Genomic DNA, 25,960 nt, shown 5'->3' on the forward strand with positions numbered 1-25,960 from the left:
ACTAGACGCCTGTAGCAGGGTGACTTTGGGACTAGCTTAGGCAGTTCTGACAAGAACCTGTCTCAGAGATGAAAGAGATAGAGCTGAGATCATAGATATCAATTTCTAGGATTCCATTTCTTTTTCTTGCCACATGACAATAAAATACCTATATATCCTCGAGGGTCTCGTGTGGCGCAGGCTGGCCTCAGACTCACTGGGTAGCCAAAGATAATCTTGAACTCCTACTGGGATTTTAGGCGTTTGTCACCACTTCTGACTAAATATCCATCTACATATAGATAGATAGATAGATAGATAGATAGAGATACATTTAAGGACTTACGTAGTCAATTTGTAAGTCTTTGGTTTTCAGTTTTGCGTTTTGTTTTGATTGCTGTTTATCGTTTTGGAAAATGGAAGATGTCTGCACTTTGCTTTGTGTTTCCTATCAGTATCCTGCCTAGGATGTCTCTAATTTAATGACCCGTAAACCCATCTCTCTTCCACGCTAATTAGGATTTAGAGAATGGAAAATTTGCCGTCTTATCACTTCCTTGGTTTATCTCACTGAATTAGCGCTCACCCTGGAAATTCCACAGTGGCGGTGGACCGGTGAGTCCTTACGGTTCCTATGCAAGCTCGTGCTGGACAACCGAGAAACTAAGAAGGAAAAAAAAAAATAAAATAAACGACAGAAGCGTCACCTCATTTCGAGAAGGGAGGGGGGAAAGGCCGAGATTGTGTTGGCTCGTTGGTCTAGGGGTATGATTCTCGCTTTGGGTGCGAGAGGTCCCGGGTTCAAATCCCGGACGAGCCCAGTGCAGAGTTTAGTTGGCTCTGTATTTTTATACAAGTTCCCAGTTATCCCTTCTGTACCAACAGAAAGCGGAGGAGCAGACTTGGGGAGCCGATCTGTGAAGCCCCTGAAAATAGAAGAGAAACACGGACTTCAGAGATTTGCAGGATTCTCGAAGGTCAAATGAGAAAGGATAGCAGCAGGAAAGACACTCCTCTCTCCACTCTGGGCTTGGCCCCTGGTTTTTCAAAGGCAGCTTTCTTCAGCAGTCGAGGGAGAGCGGGAGGGAGGGACGCTGGCACTTTTCTTTTGGACCTGAGATCGTGCGTGCACCTCGTGGAGTTGTCTTTTCCTTTCTTTTTACTTTTCTTTTTTTTTCTTTTTTCTTATTTTCTTTCCCTTTTTCTTTTCTTTCTTTTTTCTCTCTCTCTTCTTTCCTACCTTCCTTCTTTTCTTTTCTTTTTTCTTGAGATAGAGTTCTTCTATGAAACCCTGCTATCCTGAAACTCGTGGGGACGAGGATGGCCTCGAAACTTAAAGGCATGAGCCACTACACCTACCTGTCTGGAGACTTTTGATTTTGGTCCCGATGGGCAGGTCGGATGCAAAAGGAAAGAAGTGGCGAGGGGCGAGGTACCTCCGACGCTCAGCCGACGTTTACTGCGCTCTGGAGCTGCTGCGTGGCCAAGGAGACGTGGTCAAGGACGTTCCACGCAGCTGCCTCCTGATTCTTTGGGGTTCCATTTCATCGGCGGGAGAGAACTTGGCGTCTAGACAGCTGCCGCGTGGGCAAAAGCTGATCCTAGCCCTGCTCCCGTAGACAAGGCGATACCGACTGTGGAACCCGAGGCTGTTCCCCTTTTTGTAGGTGGTGAGGAGATTGGAAAATTGGAGTATCTCGGCAGACACAGTCCCGGAATTTGCCCTTCCAAAAATATATAAAGCCTAACTATCCTATGTACCGAGCTCCGCCAGGTCCACCCCTGTTTCAACGACCGCCATAAAGATGAACTAGAGTAACAATCTGTGTGGCTCGTTGGTCTAGGGGTATGATTCTCGCTTAGGGTGCGAGAGGTCCCGGGTTCAAATCCCGGACGAGCCCGTGATTATGTTGCAAAAACTAATTTTGTTTTTCAAAGCAGTCATTTCAAGCGTTCATTCCCTACTTCTTCCCTAGACGTTAAAGAGATCCAGACTTTACTCTGACACACCAGCTCTGAATACTGAAGGCTGAATTTTGCAGGAGTCTTCAAATTCTTCGCAGTTGGCCACACTAGCTTGTTGGAGGGGCTCTCGCTGAAAATGCCTTGAGTCCCGTCTTTAGTCAGAAAGATCCTTAAAACCTGTGCCTGCAAATCCAGTCTCTGTCCTCGGCTTAGGTGAGAGCATACTGAAGACACAGCTCTTTGGGTAGGCAGATGCCTGGATGAGAAATTTAAACTTCATACGCAAAACGGGTTTATACTTATGCCCTTAGGCTATATATATAAAGGCTTATAGGGATTTCCCATCTGATAGCTCAGTCAGTAGAGCATAAGACCCCCCTCTCTCCTCTCTCTCTCTCTCTCTCTGTCTCTGTCTCTCTCTCTCTCTCTCTCTCTCTCTCTCTCTCTCTCTCTCTCTCTCTCTCTCTCTCTCTCTCTCTCTCTCTCTCTCTCTCTCTCTCTCTGTGTGTGTATTTGTTTTTTTGAGAGACCAGGTAATCCTGGCTGCTCTGGAGCTATGTAGACCAGGCTGCCTCTGCCTGCCAATTTGCGACTGTTAATCTTATGGCTATGTGTTTTATCCCCACCTTGGGCAATGAGATGTTTTAGCTTGGACAATGGAGTCCTAAGGTACTTGACTAGTCGCTACTCACTGTAGTGATATTCCATTTGTAATTTAATAAATAAAGCTTGCCTGAAGGTCAGAATGCAAAACAGGTGCACTAATCCGCTCTGACACACACCTTTAATTCCAGCATCCACACTAGTTAGCCACAGAGGCGGGCCGGCGGTGGTGCACACCTTTAATCCCAGCAGATAAATCCCAGGTAGGACAAGACAGGAACTCGCTCTCTTTCAGTCTGAAAATGCAGAGGTAAGAGCTCTTTAGGGGCTGGCTGCTTTGCTGCTCTGATCTTCAGGTGCACCCCAGCATCTGTCTCTAGGTTTGTATTGTTTGCTCTACAGCTCGCCTGCCTCACAGAAACTCCGGCTCTCAGTCTAGCAATCGCTGCACGATTCCCCAGCCACCTCCTCTCGGTGACATTCTATGGCGGATCTATTTAGTGGGAACACTGGAGGAGCTGACTCCTGGACTGGAGTTAAGATTCTTAGGATTCAAACCTGGATGAACTGACCCTATTTAAAAACAAGCAAACAAGCAAACAACCTATCCCAAGGCCCAAGAGGTGGCTCCATGGCTAAAAGCACCTGCTGCCAAGCCTGGTCACTTGAGTGGTTCCCCAGGACTCACATGATGGAAGGAGAGAATCCACGCTCACACGAATTATCCTCTGGCCTCCATCCACAATAAATAAATATAATAAAAAGAATTAAAAATTAAATCAATTAATAGGCCTTTAATAGCAGCACAGGGGAAGTAGATGCTGGCACATCTCTACAAATTCGAGGCCAGCCTGAGCTACATAGTGAGGCCTTATCTCAAAAAAATTTTTTAATTTAACAATCATATCATGTATTTTTTTTTTCCTCTAGATGATATTCAGAGATCTCAGTTTACCTATGAGACCTCAGCTCTGGACACCAAGGCCATTTTCGCCCCAGTACTAGGAATTGAGTCTGAGGGACTTTACTGCTGAGTTATGTCCCCAGCTAGAGGAAGCTAATGCTTTAAAAGGCTTTCTGCAGTTCTCCGCTGTGGCTCACTACCCTTGAGTTGTAGCCCTGCACTTTCCAAACTGCTTCCTTCTGTGGGGTTAATTAGAGGCACTGAGAGGTGTGTTCCATGTACTTAAGGCCCAAATCTTCTTTATAAGGCCATTAGAAGGTTAACTCTGGACTCCCCCAACAGCCCCTGGCTTGGGAAACCGAATTCCTAGGGAGGAAGCTGGGAGATCGGGCAGGAGGCACAGGCTCTTCTGTGTGTGGGTGGCAGTGGATGGCCCCTCTTGCTGATTCCCTACCCCAAACCTCTCCACCCACACTAGCACTTCTTTTTCTGCTGCTTTTCTTTTTGTTTTTGGGCTTTTGAGACAGGGCTTCTCTGCATATTCCTTTGCTCTATGTATCCCTGGCCAACCTAGACCAGGTTGGCCTCTGCCTCCCAAGTGCTGGGATTAAAGGTTTGCCCCACCACCACCAGCAGGGGAAAGCTCCCTGGGATCCCTCTTTCCTGGCAGTAATTTCTGGTCTTGAGGTCAGTAGTTGAGGTCAGGCTGGGTCTCATCCACTCTGTTCTGTGGATGTGGCTGGCCTTGTCTTTGTTTTTGTTTGGGATAGAAGGCTTGGAGAATGTGCCATGAGCCAGGAATCATAAATGTTGCAAATTTGTATAATGGAATACCGATTTGTGATGGGAGGGTAGCAAAACAAAGCTGGACGGACTTAGTTAGAACAGCATACAACTTGTTGTGCCTTTTCATCTTTGGCAGAAGTAAATAATCAGGCTTTGGTGGGGAACCCCACTTTTATGGTATATTTTTGCAGAATTCCCTGTAGAAAGAAATGTATCAAGAAAATAGAGGTGGGGCTTGTGTTAGGAATATTTCCTAACGCGAGCTCTCTTGCCAACGCAAATTCTCAATCAAGCCAAATCAAAACAAGCCAAATTAAGAAATATCCAGGTTTAATGGGAGTTCTGTGCTCTCGGGGCAGGGAGGCCACACCACTGGGAGGAAGGAAGAGACCACATGTTCCTCTTTTGGGAGTTGATTTAAATACTCTGTGTGAGTAGTCCTGACAATACCCTCCCCCCCCTCCAGCCCCCCGCGGGGGTGCAGAACCTGGCCTGCTGGGATTTGGAGTCCAGACCTATGTAATTCTCAGGCCTGGGGGCTGGGATAGATGCGAGGGGATGGGGCCACGCTCCCAACTTAACAGTTTGCACTGGAGAGATGGCTCAGCAGCTAGGAGCATTTACTGCCCTTGCAGAGGACCTAGTTCCAGTTCTCCGTGCCCACAGGTGGCTCATAGCTGCAGCAGTCCCAGCTCTGCAGGATCAGATCCCCTCATCTCGTCTGCATAGGAAGAACATAAACTCGGCATCACACATACACACAAACAAAAAGGGGACAGAGAGATGGTTCAACAATTAAGAGCGCTGTCTGCGTTCAATTCCCAGCACCCACCTCCTGCATGACAGCTCACAACTATCTTAACTCAAGTTCCAGGGGATCCAATAACCTATCTGTAGGCACTATACACAAGTAAACACCCTTACACTAAAAATAAGTCATTCAAATCAGAGAGAGAGAGAGAGAGAGAGAGAGAGAGAGAGAGAGAGAGAGAGCAGAACCGGCGTGGTTGAAGGGAGAACTGACTCCCTCAAGTTGTCCTCTGACTTGCTTATGCGTGTGACCATGTGCGCTTGCACACCCCATGAACACATACACAAATAAATGTAAAATATTAAAAAAAAACTCTGCAATTTACCTTTTAAAGTCCCAGGAAAACAAGCCCTATGAGCAACGGCTTGTCCATTCTGTGTAAAGTCACACTTGAACCCTGTAACGCCTGCGTTACTCTCTACGGTACAGTTCGCGAGCCGGGCAAGGGCCTGGAGATTAAAAGAACACACAAGAGACGTGGGTCATTTGTGAGGAGATAATGCCGAAAGCCGTTTATTCAAGCTTAGGAAACCCCTTATATACCTAAGTGCTGCACAGTGGACTTCCCCCCAGGCAGGTGGGAAATTACCATGCCCAAGGTGGAGTAAACAATGGCCCTATAGCTAACCAACAAGGGGGGCAGAGGGAGCACAGGAACAAACAGGATGTTTAGTGCAACAAGACGTCTGGCCAGAAACTGTCCTCAAAATGAACCCAAGAGGAGGGGTAGACCCGTGAGCCCTACAGAACCCCTGTGCGTGGGGGTGATGACAACTGAGCCAGCCCTTTCTATGCCTGCTGTCCTTGACTTTTTTCTTCCACGGTTAAGGATGCTTGCAATTTCATGGATGAGGAAACTCAGCCCAACCCTGAGAGTGGAAACAGGACTCAGAGATAGGGATACAACTCAAGACAGACCCGCTCCTCCATTAGTGCTGTGTTCTGAAGACGGAGCGCGACCTCAGCTTCTGGCATGCTGGGTGCAGCAGGGCTGTGTGAGAGGTCTCCTTCCTGGGGCTCGGGTAAAACCAGACTCCGGGGCCTCTGTCTGAAAAGGGCCGAGGAGGAGTGAAGCCCAGAGGGTGGGTGTGGACAGGACTCTGAAGGCGCCATTCTTGTTGGCTCAGATCAGTACCCCTAGCCTTGTTGGAACCTCGGCTGGGATACCAAGCTAAACCCTACTGGCCCACATCCTGAGCACTAGCTGGAGTCAGCTGACTGGCCTGTCTCCCCAACATGGCCACCCTATGCCAGCTACCAGACTCTGTGCCACCTGGGCTAAGACCTGAGAGGCTTAAGGCTCTTGACGACACAAAGTCAGGGTTCCAGAGACACGAGACACCTCCTACGTTTAGATTAGGTTCAATTTGGGGGACAGGAAGGAAAGCAGAGACGTCTGTCTAGTCAAACATACAGTTTATTAAGCAGCTGCTGTCTTCTGACCAGATGCGCAAAGACCTAAAGCAGCTGCGGACCCAGGTAGGGTCTCGCTCCTCCAGCGCCAGCAGAGGCTGCGCACCTTAGCAGTACGTTTCTCTGGTGTGTGAACAGAGCAAGTGTGCTCCAAGGCTCCGGCTCTGGGGACGCTTACTTCGAGTGGTTAGAGGGCTGGGACTAGAAAGAGGACTCCAACGCCCCCAGACGGGGGGGGGGGGGGGGGGTGAGGGAGTGAGGTGCGGCTGGGCCTAGCGGGAAGGAGAACCAGCGTGCGCTCAGCCACATTCCTCTCTCTAACATTCAGACGGTGGTTTTGTTCCCAGGGAGGGCCGCAGGAAGTAGCCCTGGCTTCAGGGGCCTCCCTTCGCTCTCCTGCGGTTCTTTTTGGCACTCGGGGCTCGGTTGTGTGTGGAAATTCTTAACTACTTTAGAAGTTTCCCCTAATCTCTGAAATCTCTGAAATGGGTTCATTTTTTTAGCCAGTCTTTAATACCGTCAATTCACGGTTAGTAAAACCTTATATCGAAGAGACATAAGTCTTCCTGTGTTGCCCGGCTAGCTCAGTCGGTAGAGCATGAGACTCTTAATCTCAGGGTCGTGGGTTCGAGCCCCACGTTGGGCGACTAGATGTTTTTGCCTCGGACTTCATGAGTCTTAAAATACGGAGCATATAAACTCTCACACTGCGTGCCATACTTGTTGGATGGAAGGCATAGCTCCTTTGCGAACCGCTTCGGGAGGGAAGCTCCTCACTCTTATTCATTGCTACTCCCTTTCCTCAGGAGTTCGCCATCTTCTACTGGTAGGTTGACTTTTGGCCCTCTCAGATATCAGGGTCTGGTGTAATCAACAAAGCGCTGCCCAGGATGAGCCGAGTCCTACATTAGGTAGAGAGGTAAAGGTGAAGGCAGGTCTTGGTCCTGACTGCGAGCAAGGGAAATGGTATTTGAATTTACCAGCTCCAGGAGTTCTGAAAGCTGATTCTTTTTTTTTTTTTAAATTACTATTTATTTTGATTTTTCTTTTTTAATTGATTTTTATTGAGCTTTACATTTTTCTCTGCTCCTCTCCCTGCCTCTCCCCTCCCCCTTCAGCCCTCCCCCAAGGTCCCCGTTCTCCCAATTTACTCAGGAGATCTTGTCCTTTTTCTACTTCCCATGTAGATTAGATCTATGTAAGTCTCTCTTAGTGTCCGCATTGTTGTCTAAGTTCTCTGGGATTGTGGTTTGTAGGCTGGTTTTATTTGCTTTATGTTTAAAAACATATTACATGAGAGAGTACATGTGATAATTGTCTGTCTGTGTCCGGGTTACCTCACTCAAAATAATGTTTTCTAGCTCCATCCATTTTCCTGCAAAATTCAAGCTGTCGTTATTTTTTTCTGCTGTGTAGTTCTCCATTGTGTACCACATTTTCCTTATACATTCTTTGGTCGAGGGACATTTAGGTTGTTTCCAGGTTCTGGCTATGACAAACAAAGCTGCTATGAACATAGTTGAGCACATGTCCTTGTGGCACGATTGAGCATCTTTTGGATATATACCCAAACATGGTATTACTGTATCTTGAGGAAGGTTGTCTTCTAATTTTCTGAGAAATTGTTACATTGACATCCAAAGGGGTTGTGCCAGCTTGCATTCCCACCAGCAATGCAGGAGTGTTCCTTTTCCCCCACAACCTCTCCAGCATAAGTTGTCATCAGTGTTTTTGATCTTGGCCATTCTTACAGGTATAAGATGGAATCTCAGAGTTGTTTTGATTTGCATTTCTCTGATGACTAAGGATGTTGAACATTTCCTTAAGTGTCTTTCAGCCATTTTAGATTCCTCTGTTGAGAGTTCTCTGTTTAGGTCTGTACTCCATTTTTTAAAATTGGATTATGTGATCTTTTGGTGTCCAATTTCTTGAGTTCTTTGTATGTTTTGGAGATCAAACCTCTGTCTGATGTGGGGTTAGTGAAGATCTTTTCCCATTCTGTAGGCTGTCGTTTTGTCTTGTTGACTGTGTCCTTTGCCTTACAGAAGCTTTTCAGTTTCAGGAGGTCCCATTTATTAATTGTTTCTCTCAGTGTCTGTGCTGCTGGGGTTCTATTTAGGAAGTAGTTCCCTGTGCCAATGCATTCAAATGTACTTCCCACTTTCTCTTCCATAAGGTTCAGTGTGGCTGGCTTTATGTTGAGGTCTTTGATCCATTTAGACTTGAGTTTTGTGCATGGTGATAAATATGGGTCTATTTTCATTCTTCTACATGTTCATATCCAGTTATGCCAGCACCACTTGTTAAATATGCTTTCTTTTTTCCATTTGATGGTTTTTGCTTCTTTATCAAAGATCAGGTGTTCGAAGATGTGTAGATTGATATCCGGGTCTTCTATTTGGTTCCATTGGTCCTCCTGTCTGTTCTTATGCCAATACCAGGCTGTTTTCAGTACCGTAGTTCTGTAGTAGAGTTTGAAGTCAGGGATTGTGATGCCTGCAGAAGTTCTTTTATTGTGTAGGATTGTTTTGGCTATCCTGGGTTTTTTGTTTTTCCATATGAAGTTGAGTACCGTTCTTTTGAGGTCTTTGAAGAATTTTGCTGGCATTTTGATGGGCATTGCGTTGAATGAGAGAGCTGATTCTTATGGCTGCTGAATGAGATAGATAGATAGATAGATAGATAGATAGATAGATAGATAGATAGATAGATAGAGATAGAGAATTAAAATCTTGCTTGAATGAGCACAAGCAAGCAAGCAAACAAACGGTATCTTTGTCTCCCCAAGAGGTTCAGAACCCTCAGTTTTGGGTTTTCTCCACTCCATCCTGCAGACATGCTATCAGTAGGCCTGATCTTTGTTTTTGTTTGGGATAGAGGAATTGAGAACTTGTCATAAGCCAAATATCCTGAGTGAAATACATTAGTGTATCTGAGGGGTGGGGGGCGGGGTGGACGCAGGGTTGGTTAGAGTGACTCACGACTTATGAATGGCTCTAGAAGCCCTGAGCATGGCAAGCGTGGCGCCGATGGATTTTGCCTTTTACCCTTTCTTTCCTTTGCTGGAACCATTAGAATTATATTCCTAAATCTAGCTCCCAAGATCCAATTGTCCACTGACTCATTCCTGAGACAAAACACCAAGGTCCATCAATCAAAATTCATTATTTGCTAACATATCCAATCAGGATTTACCAACTCACCCTAGCACAGATTCCCCTTTTTCTCCTTAAAACCCACTCCGACAAAAAAAAAAAAAAAAAAAAAAAAAAAAAAAAAAAAAAAAAAAAAAACCCGCCTGCTTTCCTTGCTTGCCGCTACTGCTTACTGGTTGACTTTGCAGCCTGCCCGGTCTCGGTCCCTCCTGCTTGTCACTCCGGGATAATGTATCTCCTTTGTGCTAAGAATTTGGTGTCTACGGTGTCTTGCACTGATTGGGGGGGGGGGGGTCGATCTCCCTATAACTTACTATGCCCTTCTGTCCTTGACAGAAGCTCACCGTCTCTATGATATTTCGCAGACTTCTCTATACAAAACAATGTACCAAGAAAATGGCAATTCACCTTGGCTTAAAAAAAATACAATGAAGCTTAAATTTTAAATGATGTGGAAGGTAGCACAATCTTTGAGCATTTGCCTAGCGAGGATCTGAGTTAATCAGCTGGGTGTCGGGGGCAGCGTGCGCCCGCCCGCAGTTAAGGACGTAGTTCTACCCTGGTAGCCCGTTTCCAGGATCATTGGACGTGGGTATGATTCAGGCATTGAGGACTCTTGGACTATGTCGGATCAGTATTCCTGACCTTTTTGGAACCTCAATTGGCACGCCAAAGTAGAACTCTGATGATTCATAGAGAGCCCAAGTTGGAGCCCAACCCATGAACCTGATTTCCCGGGGCCACCCTGAACCAGCCAGATCCAGGTCACTGTTCCGCTGCTTTCCTCCAGGGCCAGTTGTGTGGGGTTTAGCCCTTGGGTCTGCCTGCGTAGATATTTGTGTGGGGTCTGGTTCTGGCTCTGGGACCTTGTTTTTTCGGGTTAAAAGGCGGGAATTGGAGGGAGGCCGGTCGAGCACAGATGGAAGGGAAGTCCCGTCTGGCATGGGCGAAATGATGGACGCTTAGCTCGCTACCGCGCCTTCCGTAGTTTCACCCCAAGAAGGGCTTCTCCAGCCTTCCCGGTGCAGCAACCTTGGCGCCCCGGGGAGGAACCTGGACATCCGAGGTGAGTTAGTGTGGGAGACTCCGAGTAGGACCAGGACTTTTGTCCTTACTTTTCGCAGTTTCCAGTATGCTCAAGTCAACCTTGGTAATCATGATGCTAAAAAAAAATAGTATCACAGGACGCCCGGCTAGCTCAGTCGGTAGAGCATGAGACTCTTAATCTCAGGGTCGTGGGTTCGAGCCCCACGTTGGGCGGTCTGCTCTTTTGGTTTGAATTCTTGAGACACCGAGTCTTGAGATTGGGGTATGGGTGCTGTTCTCCAAGCCCCTCAACGACGTTGTACTGTGTTTTATTTTATCCGATCTTTACCTCTCTCCGTACCGGATTGCAGATTTTTGACTCAGTTTCGCTGGCCTGTGTCAAGCTCTGCGGTGCGGGACGGGCTGCGCTCGACTAGAGGATCAGTATTCCGGACAGTGAGCGGAGGTGAAGACAGTGGGATTGCAAAGAGTTGGGGCACTCATATTGCGGTCCTGACTTTGGGCACTTGAAAGGAGCCTGGAAACCCGAGTCTCTTTGCAGCCTGACCTGGTGGGTCCCAGCCCCAGGGCTCTAGGACCACGATGGAGTAGGACCACAATGTGTAGGTGACTGGCTCGTCTAGGAGAATTCTAGAATTGCTACTGTTAAGAATTGTAATGTAAACATCTGTATTTCCGATAGTCTTAGGCTACTGCTTCTGAGAAAGGGTCGCTATCTACGGGTTGACAATTACTGTCTTCTGTGGACGTGCTATTGGCAAGGGCTCTTCATTTTTGTTTGAGATGAAGGGTTTGAAATTTTACTATGAGTCAGGATCGTGAATGATGCGAATTTTTATTTTAAGTAACAACGCGGGCGGGTGTGGGCGCGGTGACGCGGATTTAGTTAGAGAGAGACACAGGCTTGTTAGGTCCTTCTGTCCAAGGCAGAAACAAGCAACCAATTTTGGGTGGAAAATTACACATTTCTGTTGTATTTCACAGAGAAAGGACAGTTCACCTTAAAAACTATCAAAGAAACACGATATAATATGGCCACACGATATAAGCAATAAGCGTAAGAAAGAAAATTACAAAGATTTTAGACGCTGAAGTCATCAGACAATCATAACACAACTGCGCTCACTATATTTTAAAAAGGGAAATAATGGGAATATCTTTGAAGCAGAAAAGTCCTTCCATCTTTTGGATTGAGGAAAAGAAGCGAATGTTTCTACATTTGAAAACATACAATTGAAATTTAAAAAGTAGATGAGCCCTTGACTAGCGTAAGGCCGCGTGTGTCGAACCTGTCCTAGTCAAAGCAGGATGAACTCTTTGTCCAAGGGTCATTGGATTAGGTCCCTGGGCGTGCAATCCAGGTACTGGGGACACTTGGGCTGGCTGGAGTCAGTGTTTCTAGCCACCCTGGAGCCTCACCTGTGACTTCAAAGTAGGCTCTGCTCACCCACTCTCCGAGTCCCAGTTGGAATATAGTTTACCGACTCGTGTCTCCTTAGGGCTACCCTGTACCAGCCAACTCCCAGGCTGTGTGGTCCTTAGACTAAGCCCAAGACCCGAGAAAGTAAGTCTCCTAACTCCAGGGTTCCCGCCATACCCAAAGCGATCCTTCTCCTTTTTAGGTTTAGTTCCGGGGAAACTGGGATGGGAAAAGCGGAGAAGCCCACGTCGGGGCAGGCGTAGAAGCGACTCAGCTCGACACAAGTGCGGTCTTAGGTTCCGATGCGCTCCTCCACCGCCAGACCTGTTGGGTTTTGTCCCCCACGTCTGGCTGTGTAGATGTTTCGTGAGGTGTGAGACAAACGCGATTAGGTGCGGGACTGGTTGGGGAAAGCTTGTTTTGTAGAGGAGGCGCCACCTGGAGACAAAGATGTGAGACCCCCAGGTCGGGGAGAAGAAGAGAGCTGGCGGGTCAGCCGGTAACCCTTCTAGGCAATAGTTTTATCCTAGGGAGAGCGGTGTGTTGGAGAATTGGGCTGCACTTTCCAGCCCTGGGGTTCATCTCCACGGGCAAAGGCGTTCTTGGCCTAAGGGAGGGAGCAGCCGGGGTGTCTGAGCTGAGCATCTTTATGGGGGGAATTTCAAAATGGTTTCAGTCTCTGATATAGACTTAAGTTCTAGTACCCTCAGGCTATCCTTACTAATTTGTCTATTAAGTAGGCATTTCCTAAGACGCCCGGCTAGCTCAGTCGGTAGAGCATGAGACTCTTAATCTCAGGGTCGTGGGTTCGAGCCCCACGTTGGGCGAGTTGGTATTTTAGTTTGGATTTATCCACAACATAGGACCTTATTGCAGATATTCTGCATCCTTCCCAAATGTTCTCTCAACCACAGGACGGAGAAGAACTCAGACTTGGAGTAGTAGAGCGATCTTGTGGGTCTTCTCTACTTCGAGCCAGCAGGAGAAGGGCCATGGATTAGAGTGGGTGTGGGTGTCACGGAGTGTTTTCCATTTTTTGACTTTCTGGACGGAGTCAGGCACTGGGCAGTTTCTCCTGCTTTTAAATTTACCCTTTCCAGATAGATCTGAAACTTTTTAGGTCTGTACAAGCCAACCACAGGAATTTGTCACCATCCTTAAGAGAAGCAGATGTGCTTAAGTTTCAGGGCTCGTTGGTCTAGGGGTATGATTCTCGCTTAGGGTGCGAGAGGTCCCGGGTTCAAATCCCGGACGAGCCCTTACCATTTTGACCTGTATTGAAAGTCAACCTTGGCTAAATAGAAGGACTGCCTAAACAAAAAGAAGTCTCTAAAGTACTCAAGGTTTTTCTTGCTTGTTTTCTGCTTGAGGCAGGGTCTCCTGTAGCTCAGGTTTGTCCTGAACTTTGCCTTACTGACCTTCCTACCTCCGCTTCTCATTTGCTGGAATCTATAGGCATGTGAATTAATCCAGTGTTCAGGTTGGAGCCCAGAGCTAGACAAGCAATCATCTGAGCCATAGCATCAGCTCGTAATTCAAAATTTCCATCAACGAGAATGGCTGGGATTATTCAAACTAACCTGATGTATAAAAATAGTGAAAAATGCTGGATTAAAAAAAAATCAATCTAGGTGTGGTGTCAAAAAACAAAACAAAAAACAAACAGCCTTGCAAATGGGTAGGATGGTGCATGCCAGATTCCGGTACTGGGGTGGATGGGGCAGGAGACCGAGTGAAAGGACAGTCTGAGCTAAGTAGTGAAATCCTCTTTCCTTCTCCCCCTCAAGTTCCAACCAACCACATCAGAGAACTTTCAGGACACTAAAGGAATTTTTAGCCAAATGTAAATGACCCCGGGAACCCTAGGGAGATGCACGGAGTCTCAAACTAATAGTTCCTTACAAGGCATTTGCCAGTCAATCCCTCTGGGACCCTGGGGATGCTGGGAGAACTGGAGCAGGTGGCTGGGACCCCTTGAATTTGTGCTGGACAGGTGAGAACGCATAGGAAAACTCCCCGCCCGCCCCACCCCGCTGGTTGCTGTTTGGGAGAGAAGATGGCCCAAGATGTTGAGAACCTTATATATCGCTCCAGAGTTTGTGGAGAAAAAAGTTACATTTCCTGGTATATTATCACTGCACTCCTCAAAAACCTTCATGGAGTGAGTTCATGAAGAAAGTGGCCGCACCCTGTCTAGCACGCCTTAGTCTCTGGTTAAATCCCCTGCACGCAACCTAAAGAAGAAAAAAAGAGGGAACCTTTTCCATCAGGGTCAGAGGTGATCCGTGTTACTAGGAACAAGTCTAACAAACGTGCAAAAAGAATGTGTAAATGCCGTTCAGGCATTCGAAAACATAGCTCAACAAAATGGCTCTTCAGCAAGGTCCGCATTGATTTAGCAAGCTGCCATGGACCTGCCGACTAGTCCCAGAGTTTGTGTAGCGCTTCTGCCAAAGAATTTTAGTACGGCTCTGCTGATAAGAAAACAGTTAGAAGCCCTTCCCACGCCTGTAATCCCAGAGTTTGGGAAGTGGAGGGAGGAGGATCGGAAGTTCAAGGTCATCCTCGACTGTGTGGTGAGTCTGAGGCAGCCTGGACTAATCAGGGTTGTGGTACAATCTACAAGACATCTGGCCTACTAATAAATGTCAGTTTGAAGTTTGTCAGTAGCCTTTAGGGGCAAATCTGGTACCAGATCACCGGACTCTAGTTATCAGAAGTCTGTTCTCGGGTCCTAACTGGACCTGAAGAGTCGTCCGAGGTCTGTGCCCTCCTCGGGCCCTCTGGTCTCCTAGCATCTTTCAGGTCTCCGAGGCGCAGACCCGCGCTGGACTAGCTAGGACCTCAGTTTTATGGGTCCTAGTTGGATCTTCCTTTTTCTTTTGCATTTTCGTAAAAATGTAAAGTGTTTTTTTTTTTTTTTTTTTTTTTTTTTTTTTTTTTTTTTTTTTTTTTTTTTTTAAGCTAGCGAAGTTCACTTCACGCTTAGGACGGGAAACCTATTTCAAGAACCGCAGGCTGCGCCAGCCTCTGCAGTCCCGGATGAGTCTCGGTCTCCCAGCACCGCGGTTGGAAACCGCAAGGAGGATTCCAGAGCAGAGGACGCTGACAGATGCGAGGAGGAGGAAGGTGTCCCTCTAAGGTTCCGGGAGCTGGACGGCGGCGTGGAGACGGATCTGAACAGCTTCCGATTCTGCCGAATTTTCACCACTAGGCAAATTGCCAGTTACCGTGAACGAAGAGAGAGTTTCCTGAAAACTCCGCCAAGGAAGTCGCTTCGGGCCGCTCTGTTGTCTGGCACCCCGAAACCCCGGGTGCACCGGTGTCTGCACAGCGAGAGGCTCAGGGCCGAATCTTCTGGACCCTGTACGGTGCTCAAGCTCCGAAGGTCGCGTCCAGTCCCGGGGCTGCACGAGTGAGGACGCGAAGGCTCTGACTTCTGCGATCGAGCCTTGTAGGGTCAGGTGGGTGGGTTCCTCTGTTTCGGTCTGGGTCTGTCCCCTGCGTCTCTCTTTGCAGTACGGTTCAGTGAGAAGCCAGGGAAGAACACACGCGAGGGATTTTCGAGGGTCCAGGACTTCACCGACAGAGCCAGCTAAGGACCCCCATTTTTTCCTAGTGCTACCCAAGTCTTCATCCTAAGGTTAATGCGGTGTGTCGGGAGCCAGGCAGCCCCGGGGAGGAAGTGCAGGCGCGAGGCCCGGCGGAGCGGCGGACTGAGGTTGCAAGATCCGGAACGTGCCCAACCAGAGGAGCTCGTGGCATGCGAGGGCGCTGAGGCTGGAAGACTATAGTGACTCGGGCAAGATATCTTGGGTAAATAAATGCCTACACCAATAAATGAACGACAGTTTAACCACCGGCGTGGAAGTGTTCCTTTTAAAACTTTTCAAGGGAAAGGCAGACCGTCTGCCCCAGTGGCCTAATGGATAAGGCACTGGCCTCCTAAGCCAGGGATTGTGGGTTCGAGTCCCACCTGGGGTAATATGGTCTCCAACTACCTTTGACAGGTAACATTTTAAGCTGCTATATGATCTACAGCACAGCATAATGGAAAGAAAATCAAATAATCAAAAGATAAAAAGATGTCATTTGCTCAAGAAATGTGCCCTTGTGATTAGACGTTTAGGGTTTTGGAAAGCAGCCTGGGTGTTCTCTTCTGTCAGCCCCTTTCAGCTTCTGAGCTGCCAGCTGCTTTTGGGAGATTGTCTACCCTGGTTGGAGACTTTCAGGTGTACAAGAATCTGTTTACAAGATGTTTTAGTGTAGCTGTTGGATAAAAGAGGGAAAAGGATTGTTAGTAGGGGAAGAATGAAATACATTTGTTTCTTTCTGTTTCTTTCTTTTTTGGTGTGTTCCCTATGTTGTCCAGGCTGACTTTGAACTCTCCTTCAGTTTCAGCCCCATGAGTGGCTCCCTTACAGGAGTGACCCCATCATATGCAACTTCAATTTATTTATTAACACGATTCAACCCCAGAAAGACAATTTAATCTCTTCTGGTCTACTTGGATGATAAAACATGGGAGGGATTTTTATCAGACAAGCTCGTCATGCCTGGTTCCTGTCAGGGCTGAGGACTTTTTACTTCCTTGGACTAGAGGAGGGAGGTCAAAGGGAGGAAGGGTTGTCCTCTGACAGGCGGCCCTTGACGAACTGGCAGGGTTGCGGGGGAATGACTAAGGACTGTATTAGAGTCATGGATGATCTACTGTTTGAATCTCTGCTTCTTCGAAATGGCTATTTCTATGACATTTTATAGTTCCTTCGAGGTGGGAAAAAGATGGGAGGGGGTCTTGGTATTAATCTATCATTTGGGGTCCAGCAAATTCTATCCCTATTGGTCTGTGACTTAGTGAGTACATCAGTAACATAAAACCCAAGATCCTTTGAACACAAGACCAGCTGTTGTTGAAGGCACCTTCCTGGAGTAGGCGCTCAGACACCACTGAGAGCGGAAGAAAGGAGCTGTCGTTGGTGGGTGGTAGTCAGGGCAGCTGCAAGGCTGTGATGACAAGTCCGGTTATATTCTAAAACCACAAGGTAGAGTGGGCAAGCATGATTCTAAGGAGAGTAGGTGGCAGTCTGCAGGTTTTTAAGGGATGACCAATAGTTCCAGCTATTTTCCCAGGTCCTTCTGTTTCAGGTAGCAAGTGAAGTCATGTTTGGAAAATAGGGAATACAAACTGCTTTCTTTAGCAAATTACTAAAGAAATCATAAATCAGTATCTAGTAATTGTTTTTTTTTTTAACTCAATTTTACTTCACTGTCTTCTGGGAAATGGGCTGGTTGCTCAGAGCATGGTGGAGTCTGACTGCATCCTAGAGTAAGCAGGCACGTGTGGTTTTTCTCTGTTCCCCTTTGTGCTCTCACCTTTTTCTATTTCCCTTCACGTGCCCCTCTTCACGCCCTCCTCTTTCCTTCCCTTGGCTATCAGTGGCTATCAGTGCGGGGTGGGGAGAATTACTGGGAGGAGAACAGAAGCAGGTGTTTGTGTTCAGGTTAAGTGATCTGCTGGATTTAAGCTGCAAAACTCGACCTGGAGGAGGGAGGGAAAGCGAAAAGCAGCAGTAGATTCTAAGCTGGAGCCCATCTCTATTTTCTTATTTTAACCTGTTCTAGACAGCATCTTACCACATAGCTCAAGATGGCCTTGGTATCTCTCCCTCTTTCTCCCTTACCATTTCTCTCTTTCCCTCCTTTCCCTTCTCTGCCCAGGCAGGCGTCAAACCTAATACATAGCCAATGATGGCCTCAAGCTCTTGATTCTACTCTTGTCAACCTCTTAAGAGCTGGCATAACAAGCCTGCACTCCCAGTTTGCCTTGTTCTCTCTCTTTCTCTGTTTTTTTTTCAGACAGGGTTTTGGTGGCGGAAGTCACAAAACAATCCCACACTAATTCAGAATTATGAATAATAAAGGGTTATTTATTTAGGGGAGACTTACAGATCACTGTCCTAGATCACAGTCCTCTGCATGAATGGGGAACAGGAACAGAGTCTAGCAGTCAGAAGTGAGAGCCAGAAACAAGAGAGTGAGTGCACGCTTTACAGCTGCATCTATAGTATAAGAGGCCATGCCCAAGTGGGCTGGTATCTTTTTTTTTTTTAATATTTTTTATTATGTATACAATATTCTGTCTGCATGTATGCCTGAAAGCCAGAAGAGGGCACCAGACCTCATTACAGGTGGTTGTGACCCACCATGTGGTTGCTGGGAATTGAACTCAGGACTTTTGGAAGAGCAGGCAATGCTCTTAACCTATGAGCCATCTCTCTAGCCCCATGGACTGGTATCTTAAAGGCTATTGGCTGAAGGAGAAGAAGGAACTCCCACAGCACCTCTCCCTTTTGTTTAAACAAGATAGTTCCAAACCTAATACAAAACTATAGACACTAGGAACAGATATCAAGTATAAGATTAGAATTACAACCAGCATAAACAATATTAAGCAAGGAACATATGCTAAATGTTTCAATAAACATTCTATCCTAAGGAGTCTAAGTTTTGTATTGGAAATGGCTTGGCTAGATCATAAGAGGATGGTAACTATGACTATCTAATCTTCAACCCCATCGAAGACCTGAGAAGGGAGATAATATTACTTGAGTAGGCAGGAAGTGCAATCAAGCAGCTTCCAAAATGTGCAGTAGATGACAGAGACAACTGTGGTCGAGGCATGAGCAGTTCCTTGCCCAAAGGCCAGTTGTGCCAAGAAGACAAACTCCAAATGTAGCGTCTTTTGGTGCGCAACACTCTCTCAGAATAGATTGGTGTTGCCAGGAGCAGTTGTGTCTCACATCAACAGAATCCTAAGTTATTTAAATGCCATGTTCTACAGATCTTTGAAGTGGTTGAAGGTTACCTATCTATGCAGAATACAATCTCTATATATTTAAAGAACCTAATTAGTCTAACTAAAAGTATAAAAAACATGAATGACTATTGACCTAAAATACTTAATACTTAAAGATTAAGACTTCATATCAGAATATTAAACAATCTTTAAACAACTGTGCAATAAAGAAGGAAATGACCTCAAAATGTAAAGAATGTATAAGTCTTGATCAGAGGTAGAAATATATATTGTAATATGATAAATATATCCTAAAATTATATCAATATACAGAATGTCTTAAACAGAGGTAGAAACACACATGCATACAATATAACAAAATAATTTTGCATAGGTGTACAAATATTGTAAATAGAAATGACAAACATAATTTGAACTTGTATCAATATACAAGAAACTATACCAGTGTAAATTGTCCATAAATAATAGCTCACAAGTACTCACTCTAGCCATCACTATTATTACTATTAATACTGTGATATGTTCACACTAAATTACCTATTATCCCATTCAATCGTTCCTTTTTTTTGAGATCTCTAGGCCTACACAATTTCCACCCCAACCCCAACCCTATGCAAGTAATAATCAACCCCTAAATGGTGTCTCTAACCGTGAGGACAAACTTTGTTGGGAGAGGGGACATTGCTTTCTAGAATTGCTTCCTGCTGTCTTGGTGGGGGGGGGGTGATGTTTTTTTCTATGGGATCCTTTAAAAGTAAAATGATGGTTAAGTTTCAAGATTGCTGTTTTGCATAATTGCAAATGGTCTCTGAGTAGTCAGTAGAGTTTTTCTGAAGTTCTTATTTGGAGTTCTGGACAGAACGTTGTAAGAAGGTGCACCATTTCCATAGCTGGTACCCAAAACCAGTCTCATAATAGTGCTATCAACATCATGATGTCATATTAACCAGGTGGAGTTGTTGTTGTGGGGCCCCATCTTCTTCCTGGAAGCTTCAAAGATTACTGCAGGAAAATCTACTGCTCATTGTGGAAAACTTAAGCATTATTCATATAGACATATATTCAGCAAAAGATATGATATCAACAAAATGGGCTTGGAGAAAAGTAAAATATTTCCTTAAAATCTATCTTCTTTTTTTTTTTTTTTGGTTTTTCGAGACAGGGTTTCCCTGTAGTTTCTGAAGCCTGTCCTGGATCTAGCTCTTGTAGACCAGGCTGGCCTCGAACTCAGAGATCCTCCTGCCTCTGCCTCCCGAGTGCTGGGATTAAAGGCATGTGCCACCACCACCCAGCTAAAATCTATCTTCTTTCTATCCCATACCAGATAGCTCCTGACATGAGACAGAAATTCTGAATTTTTCTTTTAACAACATGCTTGGATTTAGAGAAGGATAGCCATTGTCCAGCTCCAAAGCCAGCTCTTATTTTTAAATAGAGATGTATATACATGTCCAAATAATCAAATTTTACCATGCAGATAATACAGCATCATAAGGCAGATTTCTTTTTTGCTTGTTGATTCTTTCTGGATATCTATCCTTTTACTCTTTAGGTATCTAGATGTCCAAGGTCTCTCCACTCTTTGAAGATGAATATTTTCCTGCAAAGACAAGAACAGAACCTGCCCCAACCCTATGAAGTTTTCTTATACCTGTATGATTGTCACCTCTGTGGATGAGCTGTCATTTCTCTTTCTCAAGATGTTTCTCTTTTTCAAACCAAATCTTTATCAATTTTGATGGTATCCATAGCTTTTGTTCTCCTGTAGAAACAAGAGTGAAACCCCAACGTAGCACATCTCCTAATTTCCACTGGGTGAGGTCAACACATCCTTGAAATACACCGGCCGATTCAATTCAAAAGTTTTTTTCTATTATCCAATGTCTCTCTGCTGCTGTTGTTCCTTTCTCATTAGCATTAAGAAAATTCAAGTAATAAAGCATTATACAATCTATTCTATCCCTTTCTGTTTGTTTAACATACTCTTTATAGTTTGATTTGATCTTTCTATAACTGCCTTCCCTGTAGGATTGTTTGGTATACCTGTAATATGATATATATATCCTGGGATTGAACTCAGGACATTTGGAAGAGCAGGCAAAGCTCTTAACCATTGAGCCATCTCTCCAGTCCTATGCTTTATATTATAATAAGCAAAAAAAACCTGTTTCATTTTCTTAGACACATATGCTAGACCATTGTCTGTCTTTATTTGTGCAGGTATACCCATGATGGCCATAACTTCTAATAAGTGCATGATTACTGAATCAGCCTTTTCTGAGCTCAAGTCAGTTGCCCATTAAAAACCTGAATAAGTGTCAATGGTGTGGTGTACATATTTTAATTTTCCAAATTCTTTAAGGTGGGACACATCCATCTGCCAGATTTAATTCCTTTGAGTACCCTTTGGGTTACTCCTTGCTGGTAATGGTGTTTGGTTATAGAAAGAGCAAGTAGGACATCTCTTTATAATCTCCTTCGCTTGTTGCCATGTAATAGAAAACTCTTTCTTTAAACCTTTGCTATTGACATGATGTTTCTTATGAAATTCTGAGGCCTTCAGCACACTCCAATCAATAATTGATCAATTTCTGCATTACCTTGTGCTACAGGACCTGGCATACCCATATGGGATCAAATGTGTGTTATGTATATGGGACAAAGCCTATTCTTGATTATATCTTGCACCTGGATAAACAAAATGAACTCAATTCTGTATCATCTGGTATAAATTCAGCAGTTTCAATATGCAAGACAACTCTTTTTGCATATTGCAAATCAGTAATGATATTGAGAGGTTCTTTAAAATCCTTTAGTACCATGAGAATAGCATATAATTCTGCCTTTTGGACAAAATTATAAGGGCTTTGTTCCACTTTACTTAATTTTTTTGATTTGTAACCTGCCTTTCTGGATTTTTTTGCATCAGCATAAAATGTACGGGCTCCAGTTATTGGTGCATCACACACAATTTCAGGAAGAATCCAAGTAGTTCTCTTTATAACCCCAAGAAGCAACCCTAACTGCCATTGTGAAATTGAAGCAGTGACTGATCTAGCTTCTTGTAGCTAGATGAAGTTATTGGGCCTGGCAGTCAGTGTACCCCTCCAGCAAGCCTACCCAGAAGCACACGGGGGTTTTATTTGTATAACAGCCAGGTGTCTGGAGCAGGAAGGAAGGCCGTGACTGGTGCCTGGATAGAAATGGGAGGGAAGGTAGAGGGAGAGCTCATTGGCATTACAAGACCTAGGCAGGAAGCCAGGTGAACAGAATAAAGGACATTTACTTAAATGTTCAAGTCAAAGTCCATTAGAATCTCTTTTAGAGATTGGAGCCTCCAGGCCAGCCTGGCCTACAGAGTGAGTTCCAGTACAGCCAGGTCTACACAGAGAAACTGTGTCTCGAGATTACAGCCTCCATATATTAGGCTCCTTCTTGTTTTTCTTTGGTGGCTAAGGCTGGTTTCTAGAGTGGTGAACCCAGGGTTTGCTTTCAGACCCTTTGTTAGCTGTTGGAGAGTCTAGAATCAGAAGTCCCTCTCAGATGGCTTCTAGATAGGGAAGAAAATGAAACTTTTAGGTCAGAACCTAATAGAGGACCTGTCTTCCTTAGCTTTAGGTAGGCGTAGCAGCTAGCCAAAGTCTGAAGTCTCCTACCCAGGAAGCAGTTTCCTTGTTTATTTTTTATTTTTATTTATTTATTTATTTATTTATTTATTTATTTATTTTTTTCTCTGTGAGCACAGCTTTATTGGGTAACACTGGAGCACCCCCAAGTGGCTCTGGATCACTAGTGTGACAGGATAGGGTGGCACATCACTAGGTGACTGGAGCGACCTGGGGAAGAGACAATTCTCAGTTGCCAGCTACAGGTATAGATGTCACTGCTTGTTCTCAGGTCTGTGGCTGTCAAGGGCACTCACTACATGGGTGGGAGAAGTTTCTTGTGGAGACCAGTGGGGCTTACCTAGCCTCCAAATGGCTAGGTGAATTGTTTGAGAGCTGGCAGGACAACAGAGCCAGGTTCATTACAACGTGTCACCCACAGGAAGTCGAGTGCCTCTTCAGTACCAGGAAGCTTCCAGCTTTATCATCACCTGCCCATTGCTGTCCCAGGTGCCATCAGAACTGGAACAGGGTCCTCTTCAGGTCCGGCCAGACTGTGGGGTCACGTGTAAAGTCCCAGTGCCTTTAGGATGGTGTCTTGTTGGAGGTGGTGGCCCCTGTCTTCTTCGATGCACCCTTCAGCAGTGTGAGCTTCTTAGGCAGGCTGGAGTTGGCCTTCATTACCACGTCACGTTCAATCTTCTTCCGGATCCCCACTTCCAGGCTCTTCTTCAGCTTTTGCTGCTGCACGACTCGCGCCTTCTTGGGAGCGATGACTCGACTGCCTTTCCTAGGCCCTCGGCTCCGCTCCGCAGCTGCCGCCTTGCTTTTAGAACTTGCGCTGTCCCTGCGCCATGTTGTACCACGAGCCGGAAGAGGCCTATTTTTTATTTTTTAATACAGGGTTTCTCTGAGTAGCCCTGACTGTACTGGAACTCGCTCGGTAGGTCAGGCTGGCCTTGATCTCAGAAATCCACCTGTTTCTACCTCCTGAGGGCTGGGATTAAAGGTGTGCTGGCTGTTTTCTTATCAAGAAGATAATAAGTAGTAATGAATTTGTCTAAATGACATTCCACATGGGTTTAAGTCTAATGTCTGGGGAGTGAGCTCTTTGGATTGTTAAAGAAGTACACCCCTCATCTCACTCTTTGGTTAGACGTTCTTGTTGGATATTTAAGACCATGCAGGTGGTCAACATCAGCCTTTCTTTTAACAGTTAAGACCAGCTGAAGATATAGTCCTCAGGGGTCACATTAGAGGAACCTTTGGCTTCTCTGGCCCTCCTTTGCCACTTCCACCATTGAGGTCTGGTATTATCTCTGTGGTCTAATGGAGGAACACATTGACCATATCACCTGGCAGTACCTTGTTGGAGTCTCCTCTGGATTTTCCATTTCCATGATCCCATTAGGCACTGAGCAAGGTGAAAACCAGAAAGGAAAATTAAGTTGGGAGAAGAAAGCAGGAACATGCATGCAGGAAGTGATAGGAGTAATCCCCTGGGAGCTCAGGTAGTTTTATGGGTGCTGACATTTTGATTCATGCCATAGGGTGCAGTAACCAAGATGGCAGTGAAGTCACATGGGTATGGTCATCTTGATAATGTCACTTACCAGGGTGATGACCAACTCACTTGCTTGTCTCCATCTTGATAAGGTCACCAGCCAAGATGGTGACAAAATAATATACTTACCTTTTTTTTTTCTTGCTTATTGTGAGCTCAGCTCTATGATAAAATTAGCCATTGGGACACAAGTCTCTCGGGGATCCGTGTCTCACAGATTAGATGTGGACAGTTACTCCTCTTCTTAAAAAAAAGGTACTGAGTTAGGTTAGCATGGATGTAGGAGAAGACGATAGTACATGTAGCCTAGGCATGTGGATTTGAGAATAAAAAAAAAAAGCAAAACAAAGAGACGGAGGAATGACTTCATGGTCTCACCCCGAGAAAGGGAGTCCGTATGCCTTGCACGCTCTGTAACCGTGGACTCCAAGCAGTGTCACCTAGAGCCTGGTTTGACCTCCCTTCGGTTTCTAGGTACTAGCCTTACTGGGAAGGGGAATCACGAAAGCAGAGAGGAAGTGTAGTTGTGTCCAGGGCCCATAGGTGGTGCTGTTGCACTGGGAGCATATGGCCCAGCAGGGAAGGAGCCCTGACCTTAGCGCCATTTTCTCTCACCTGAATTGAGAGACACAAAACTAGCCAGAGGCTAGGCTGAGATTAGACAGATTTGTGAATAATGAATGGCCAAGGACTCCTACGGAGTGGTGGACCAGGACTCTCCACTCACTTCATGTCAGTGACATGTCTTGTTCATTCTCATATTCAACCCAATGAGTACTTTGCCATTCTTTACATTACCTAACATAGTCTTTTGTACAGAGCTTTCTGGTCTCTAAGTCATTTTCTTGGGGTTTCCCACATTACTGAGAAACCTTCTGTCTTGGAATTGTTATGGACCCCTGGAGAGTGTCATTCTCCTGGGATCATGGAGGCCACCACAATAGGGGTGGGACACTCTTTCCCTGAAGGAGGGCATCTAAACACTCTCTCAGATGGATTTGAAATCCTGGATGAGCCCCACAAGTGTTATCAATTTTTTTTTTTTTTTTGGAGACAGAGTTTCTCTGTGGCTTTAGAGCTTGTCCTGGAGCTAGCTCTTGTAGACCAGGCTAGCCTCGAACTCACAGAGATCTGCCTGCCTCTGCCTCCTGAGTGCTGGGATTAAAGGTGTGCATCAGCACTGCTCAGTTAGCAAATTAAGTCTTGATGCTGCACAAAGGAACACACCAACAAAGAGAAAGTAACTTGGCAAAGCAATTTCTTTTTGTAAAAAGGGTGCACGAGAAATCAATAGGGATAGTGAGCTTACTTAGCCAAGGCAGCCCCCGTCTTCTGTCTTTGATGTAGTTGGTGGCTGTGTCTCATTCCATTGGTTGGAGCTCAACTTTACAATCTGGTACAATTGGCTAATTGAGACAAAGTGGAACTATGGGGTCTTGTTGAGCTAAATACCTTTGATAGAAAAAAAACCATTTCTCTTAGGTATGCCCAAGAGACTGGTCTGCCAGGTGATACTAGATCTAGTTTATCAAGTTCACAACTGAGAAGAACTGTCTTAAGATCAAGACTGTAGTAGGGCACTTTTGGTCTTTGATCTAGGATGTCCACAAGGGTCACTGTTGGTGTAGGGGGTCACTGTTGGTGTAGGGGGTCACTGTTGGTGTAGGGGGTCACTGTTGGTGTAGGGGGTCACTGTTGTTGGTCTAGGGGTCACTGTAGGTCTGGGGGGGTCACTGTTGGTCTGGGGAGTCACTGTAGGTCTGGGGTTACTGTTGGTCTGGGAGGGTGTGAATTTGGAATTATTGATAGGTATGTTATATGGCAAGAGAAAGTCTGTAAAATGAAGTTGGATAGAAGCTGTGGTAGTGAAGTTATTTCTTCTGGGCCTGAC

The 25,960-nt window shown here is 45.6% G+C and overlaps 7 non-coding genes and 1 pseudogene across 7 annotated transcripts; 7 read left to right on the forward strand and 1 right to left on the reverse strand.

Moving 5' to 3' along the window:
- The first annotated feature begins 727 nt into the window (after positions 1-727).
- Trnap-ugg lies at positions 728-799 on the forward strand. The gene has a single exon. It is a non-coding gene; the product is annotated as a tRNA-Pro (tRNA).
- A 1,009-nt stretch (positions 800-1,808) lies between these two features.
- Positions 1,809-1,880, forward strand: Trnap-agg. The gene has a single exon. It is a non-coding gene; the product is annotated as a tRNA-Pro (tRNA).
- Positions 1,881-7,034: 5,154 nt separating this feature from the next.
- Trnak-cuu lies at positions 7,035-7,107 on the forward strand. The gene has a single exon. It is a non-coding gene; the product is annotated as a tRNA-Lys (tRNA).
- Positions 7,108-10,803: 3,696 nt separating this feature from the next.
- Positions 10,804-10,876, forward strand: Trnak-cuu. Its single transcript has one exon. It is a non-coding gene; the product is annotated as a tRNA-Lys (tRNA).
- Positions 10,877-12,837: 1,961 nt separating this feature from the next.
- On the forward strand, positions 12,838-12,910 carry Trnak-cuu. The gene has a single exon. It is a non-coding gene; the product is annotated as a tRNA-Lys (tRNA).
- Positions 12,911-13,270: 360 nt separating this feature from the next.
- Positions 13,271-13,342, forward strand: Trnap-agg. Its single transcript has one exon. It is a non-coding gene; the product is annotated as a tRNA-Pro (tRNA).
- Positions 13,343-15,994: 2,652 nt separating this feature from the next.
- Positions 15,995-16,067, forward strand: Trnar-ccu. The gene has a single exon. It is a non-coding gene; the product is annotated as a tRNA-Arg (tRNA).
- Positions 16,068-22,852: 6,785 nt separating this feature from the next.
- LOC119813728 lies at positions 22,853-23,361 on the reverse strand (annotated as a pseudogene).
- Positions 23,362-25,960: the final 2,599 nt, after the last annotated feature.

Source organism: Arvicola amphibius, chromosome 4, assembly GCF_903992535.2.
Source record: "Arvicola amphibius chromosome 4, mArvAmp1.2, whole genome shotgun sequence".
Lineage (NCBI taxonomy): Eukaryota > Metazoa > Chordata > Mammalia > Rodentia > Cricetidae > Arvicola > Arvicola amphibius.